The sequence below is a fragment of the Musca domestica genome, unplaced genomic scaffold, assembly GCF_030504385.1.
Source record: "Musca domestica strain aabys unplaced genomic scaffold, Musca_domestica.polishedcontigs.V.1.1 29, whole genome shotgun sequence".
Taxonomy (NCBI): domain Eukaryota; kingdom Metazoa; phylum Arthropoda; class Insecta; order Diptera; family Muscidae; genus Musca; species Musca domestica.
The window spans coordinates 4,406,171-4,412,549 of NW_026712296.1; positions in this window are offsets into that span (position 1 = coordinate 4,406,171).

Consider the following 6,379-nt stretch of genomic DNA (forward strand, 5'->3'; position numbering starts at 1 on the left):
AATATAAAGAAATCACACTATCACGCTTGAATTCCATCACGAATAACATTTTTTCTGGAAAATTCTTACCAAAATGCTTTTGTACGCTTGTAAAGAATATAATGAGCTGTCACTGGAATAGTTTTAGCTGTTGTCGGACGAGGGGCTTAGAAATGACAGAAGTCTGAAGTTGTTGCAGTTTTTTCATCTCACCCCTGTATATTCTTGATCAGCGCGAAAATTATAAGCCCTGTCCATCCGTCCGTCTGTTGTAATTACTCTAGCGTCAAAATGAATAAAGATGTGAAGCTAAAATTGTGCACAGATCAGTCTTTTGTCTGCAGGCAAGTAAAGTTCAAAGATAAGCTATATCTGTCCACGATCGCGTAACGGTACCCCCTATATTTGGTATTTTGACAATTGTATCCAAATTTACCCCCTGGAAGAGAAATTTCTATATAGGTCCAAGATATCGTGTAGCCGCCATACAGCAGTACCCACCGATATTCGTTATTTTTGTCGATTTTATGGACATTATTCACCGGAGTTGTTTCAAATTTCTTATTTAGAGTTCGTAATGGGAAATACAGTCTATGACAGAAAATTGTCTATGCATGTCCAGGTCTTCGTAAAGGCCCCATATATCAGTATGGGTATTTTGATGATTTTGTGTTCAATATTCACCGAAATTGTTTGACATTTCTTTTTTGATGTTCCTAGTAGTTCCTAGTGCTACAGCCTGTGACAAAAAATTGTCTATGCAGCTCCAGGCCCTGATATAACGATACCTCCCTCCGGATTTTTTCAAGTTTCGTATTTGTATATTTTAATGACTTTTGACAAAAGTTGCCTATGCAGGTCTACATCTTTGTATAAACCCTAATATATCGGCTATATTCGTTATTTTTAAGATTTTAACAGAATTTTTAACGGATTCTATTTTATTTTTTATGCCCTCCAACATAGTATGGAGGGTATATTAAGTTTTTAACTCCGTTTGTAACATCTCGAAACACACATTTTAGACCCCACAAAGTATATAAATATTCTTGATCAGCATAAAATTCTAAGTCGATTAGGCTATGTCCGTCCGTCTATCCGTCTGTGGAAATCACTATAGCTTCCGAACGAATTGAAGTAGATTGATAAAATGTTACTCAAATGTATGTTATGTCTGTCTTTTGGTATTGAAAATGGGCCATTTTTGGTATATCCCCCATATAACGGTACCTCCCGATATTCGGTATTTTAATGATTTTAGCGACATTTTTCACCGGAATTGTTTCAACTTTGGTATTTGGAGTTTGTAATGGATACTACGATCTAAGACAGAAAATTATCTGTGCAGGTTCGCGTCTTCGTATTGCCCCCATATAACGGTACATCCCGATATTCGGTATTTTGACGATTTTAGCGACATTATTCACCGGAATTCTTTCAAATTTAATATTTGAAGTTCGAAGTGTATAGTAGAGCCTAAGACAGAAAATTGTCTATGCAGGTCCAGTTCCTCGTATAGCCCCCATATAACGGAAGCTCCCGATATTCGATATTTTGATGATTTTAGCGAATTCATTCACCGGAATTGTTTCAAATTTGTTTGTGTAGGTCCACATCTTCGTATAGCCCCCATATAACGGTACCTCCCGATATTCGGTATTTAGATGATTTTATCTACATTATTACCGATTTCTTTTAAGTTTCGCATTTGAATATTGTAATGGCGTATAGACCCTAATATGACAGCTACATTCGGTATTTTTATGATTGTAACAGAATTTTTAACGGATTTAATTATTTTTAAGAATTGCCAAATTCCTTCCAAATGGTGGAGAGTATTCAAAGTTCGGCCCGGCCGAACTTGCAGCTTTTTTACTTGTTTTTATTTATTTTTTATTTATTTATTTATTTATTTATTTATTTTTTATTTTTTTTTTTTTTTTTTTTTTTTGATAATTTCCAAATTTGTTCCAAATGTTGGAGGGTATTCATAGTTCGGCCCGGCAGAACTTACTGCTCTTTTACTTGTTTATTCTCGGATTTACTTTATACGTTATACCAACACCACTCTTCCTCCCCAATAAATACTCAACATTTTAAATATAAACTGAGCAAAGTCCTGCTCCTGCTTAAAAACTTGGCTAATCGCAATACATTAAGAATGGGCTAATACATTCTAACGTGCTTATCTATTGAGATGGATGAGGTTCTTCTCGATATCATTGTCGTGAAGTAGATTAAACTGGGACGTACAAGAGGGTACTCCTAAAATTCGATCTTTTTACGCATACTTTGCGCTTCGAAAAAGAACCTGCTTAGTTCAGTGGGACTGCCTCAAATGAATTTTTGTGTCATTATGGATATCTCTCTAATTTTACTTGGTTACATATAATTTTAGAAAAATTAATTTGTAAATATCTCAAGTGTCAGAAGGAATTACATCAAAGAGAACAATATCATAAAAAATGCTAAGAATTTCATGCGAAAATATTTCTCTGTTCGACAGCATTTCTTGGTAACAGCATTTCTTGGTAACCATTATTTTTTAGAATTCCCTCCTGTTATTTCAAATTTTCAATTTAATATATCATTTCTCTTTAATATCTACAAAATTTAAAATTAATATTTAGAATAGAAAATTTCTCGAAATTAATATTTAATTCTCATAATGCCACACACACAGCAATTGCTTAATTCCGTTAAATTTAAATGCCGAATAATTCCCAACATCCGTTATGTTTACCACAAACACTATACTATATAATAAAATAAGACAAAAACAAAACAATTATACCGGTATTTACATAAATATGACCATTTACACAATATAGATAAAGCCATCAAGGGGCCCACCCATAAACATTCACTAAAAAGACAACAACAGCAACAACAACATTGTCAACTTTGACTGGGCCACAAACATCTTGGCGACAAGATATATATGTATAAGTGCCATAACTCATTTCAACTACGTCATCGATTGACTGATTCATAGAAGACAGCAGGATGGTTCCAAGGCATGTCCTGGGAGGGGTAACTGAAAATAAAAAGACAACAACAAAAATGGCCAAAGCAAGCCAAGAAAATAATTGTACAACAAAATACTAAAGAATATAAATAAAAAATGCTCTGCTTCGAGAGCAGCAGCAGCAGAAGCTAGACAATAGCATAGATCCGGTCCAGTTTATATTGACAACCACTTGAAATCCTCTTGATTTGTGTGTCAACATGGCACTCGATCTCAACCAATATCAACAGCAGCAAAAATATTCAACTCAGTAGTGAATTGTTCTTCGTAGAGGCATACTGACAGACGGACAGACACAAGTGGCAAACAGACAGACAAACGTACGCATAAACAATGCACATCAGCAACATAATGAAGGGAGGAAGTAGGTCTACTGCCAACAACTAAAGTCAGCAACGACAACAGAAAGTGGCGATGGTAAAAAGACGGAAATGACAACAGGATTTTAAGAATATAAATAAATAATTAAAATTACCCAAAAACAAAGGGGTGGAAACTCCGTATTCCCCAATGTCTTGTCCGTATTTAGCTATTCCATTAACGGCCATTAAGCTCTGCGAGCAAGGATCAAAAAGTGGGCTGAAATGTAGAGAATATAGTTTGAAATTCCGTTGTTCTTGTTGTTGTCTTTGTACTATACACTATTCGAATGACTGTAAAAGGAGTATGTCATAAACTAAAATTAACAGAGAATGTGGGAGGAGAGAAGTGGGAGAATTTTGGAAAAAAGTCAGTGCTAATGAAATAATGTTTTTTGTTAATGTTTATTAAAAATTAAAAGGCAGTAATGGCTTAAGATCGACAGAAACGTTTTGTTCGCCATCAATTCGCCCATTACCCTTACTGTGTCTACGTACGTATCTGTGGTTTACAATAGCTTACAACCGCTTGACCCTTGGCAAGATTGCAAGTTACGTTTTACGGAACATATTTTTATCTATATAAATAAAATAGTAAAGTGAATAGAGTAATGATTCATCAATGCCTAGACGAAACGACTGAATCTAAAATTTTGAAATCTTGGTCCGAAGGTGTCAGACTGGCGGAATGTAGAATTGATGATTGTTATACCCTCCACCATACATAGTATGGAGTGTGTATTAAGTTCGTCATTCCGTTTGTAACTTACCGAAATGAAAAATTCTAAATTTTGTCCGTCTGTTGTAATCAGAACAAATAAAAATAGGTGGCAATGGGGTAATGTTAATGAGGGTGATACTAAAAAGTGGATCTATACTAACTATATTTTTTATGAGGAGTTCTACTTTCCACTGAGATACCTATATGTCAAATTCCACCTGAATTAGTGGGATTTTGGGGTGGGATCTACAAAATATCTAAAAACAGGAATAACCACGTGCCGATGTATTTCATTTTCCACTTTCAAACAATATCAAAGCTCTAACTTTATTATTGTGAACCCAAGTCAATAGACGGACATGGCAGAATCCACATAGAATTCCAGGCGAAATATAAATATGTATATATAATAGTGGGCCCCGACGAATTTTGAGACAATATTAATATACTCTTCATTTTATGTTAGAGGGCGTAATCATACTTATCATAGAAATCGAAGGGATTTTAGGATTAGGTTCAAACTTCAAACAGTGTAATAATTGTGTTGGGCTTACTTCAGATACAGAAATGGACGATATAAGCTTACTGGTTCGGGTACCTCCCCCATAAAGGATCAACATTTAAAATAGCTACAGGGTGAGATAAAAAAAATTCAACAAAGTCAAACGCCATAATTTTTACATTTTCTTTATTTTAAATTTTATTGAAGGAAAACAAAAAATGTCGGAAATAGAATCAAATTTTAGAATAACTCTAGATTTGTTCGAATTGGTCACCTTTGGTACAAATTTTGGCCAATAAAACCGCCACACGCTGCCCGAATGTTGCTCTGCGGTATTTTGGCTCATTCCCGGCGAAGCGCTTGGGGCGAGGAACCTCATTTTGTAATCATTCTTAGGTGGCGCGTGCTGAGTGCGATAGTGCTGAGTCCTGTTGGAATGTCCAAGGTCTGCGGCCAAAATGTTTTCGTGCCCAAGGCTTTAATACACCCTCCAGAATAATTTCGCGATAATATTCGGCATTTATTCTAATGCTCGGTCGATTAATATGAGCGGAGAGCGACCATCGGCTGTTATGGCGGCCCACACCATCACCATGGCCGGCGCTTGAGTTCTGATGGTCAACCGAAGGTGCACATTTTCAGCTGACCTCTTTGACAAGTAAACACGATCAGTTTGTTTGTTTACGAACTGCTGGACAACAAATTTTTTCTCATCGGAGAAAACTAAAGTTCACCACTTTCGGCCAAGCTAAGCAAATCTGTAACTCTTTTGAGCCTATTTTCTTTCTGTTGAGGTGTAAGTTCCTGCGTTTTTTGGAATTTCAATGGCTTTACCCCGAGCTCATTTTTCAATATTTTCCGAATGGAATATTGCGATGTTCAGCTCACGAGTCATTTTTTGGCCACTGCGACGCGGGTTTCGATCAAGTCGCTTCGCTTCTTTGCTTTTCGCTACATTTCTGTTGATGTTGCTGTTTTCTTCCGTCCACTTCCTTGACGTCGAGCTACGCCATCAGTTTCACGGTAACGAGCAATGGTACGAGACACAAAAGATTTATTCACATTTAAATGCTCTAACGATAGCCACTTGTGGATTTCCAGCCAAATGTAAATAAATCACACTATCACGCTTGAATTCCACCACGAATAACTTTTTTTCTGGATAATTCTCACCAAAATGCTTTTGTACGCTTGTAAACAATATAATGAGCTGTCACTGGAATAATTTTAAAACAGCTGTCATACGAGTGGCTTAGAAATGACACAAATCTGAAGATAGTTGCAGTTTTTCATCTCACCTTGAATATGCCAAGGGGTGTAGGGTATCATAAAGTCGGCCCGCCGGACATTTAGACTTTCTTTACTGATTTCTTGTTTAATTTATTTCTTGAACTTTTTTCGAGTTCATGTTTGAAAGTGACATAAAATTTTATTTTAGGCAGAAAATGTCTATACAAACATTTCTTATGAATCTTAGAATTACAATTTTTGAAGATTGTAACTTTTATAATTTATTTTAAGATGCTCTAAAAAATTTTAACTTCCTTAAAGTGTTTCAAATTTTCAATAAAGTTGTCCCGAAACTAAAAAAAGAATTCCGTTTCTTTGCAGTTATTCAACAAAGGATGAACAGAAAGAAAGCAATGGCACCCAAGCTCCATAACAATGAGCACAAAGATGGCTCCAGTCCAATAAACCTGAAAATAAGCAATTAATGAAAAAACTAAAACCAAATGAAAACAAACGATGATAAAAGATAACAAAACGACGAACTGAAAACACTTTCTGAG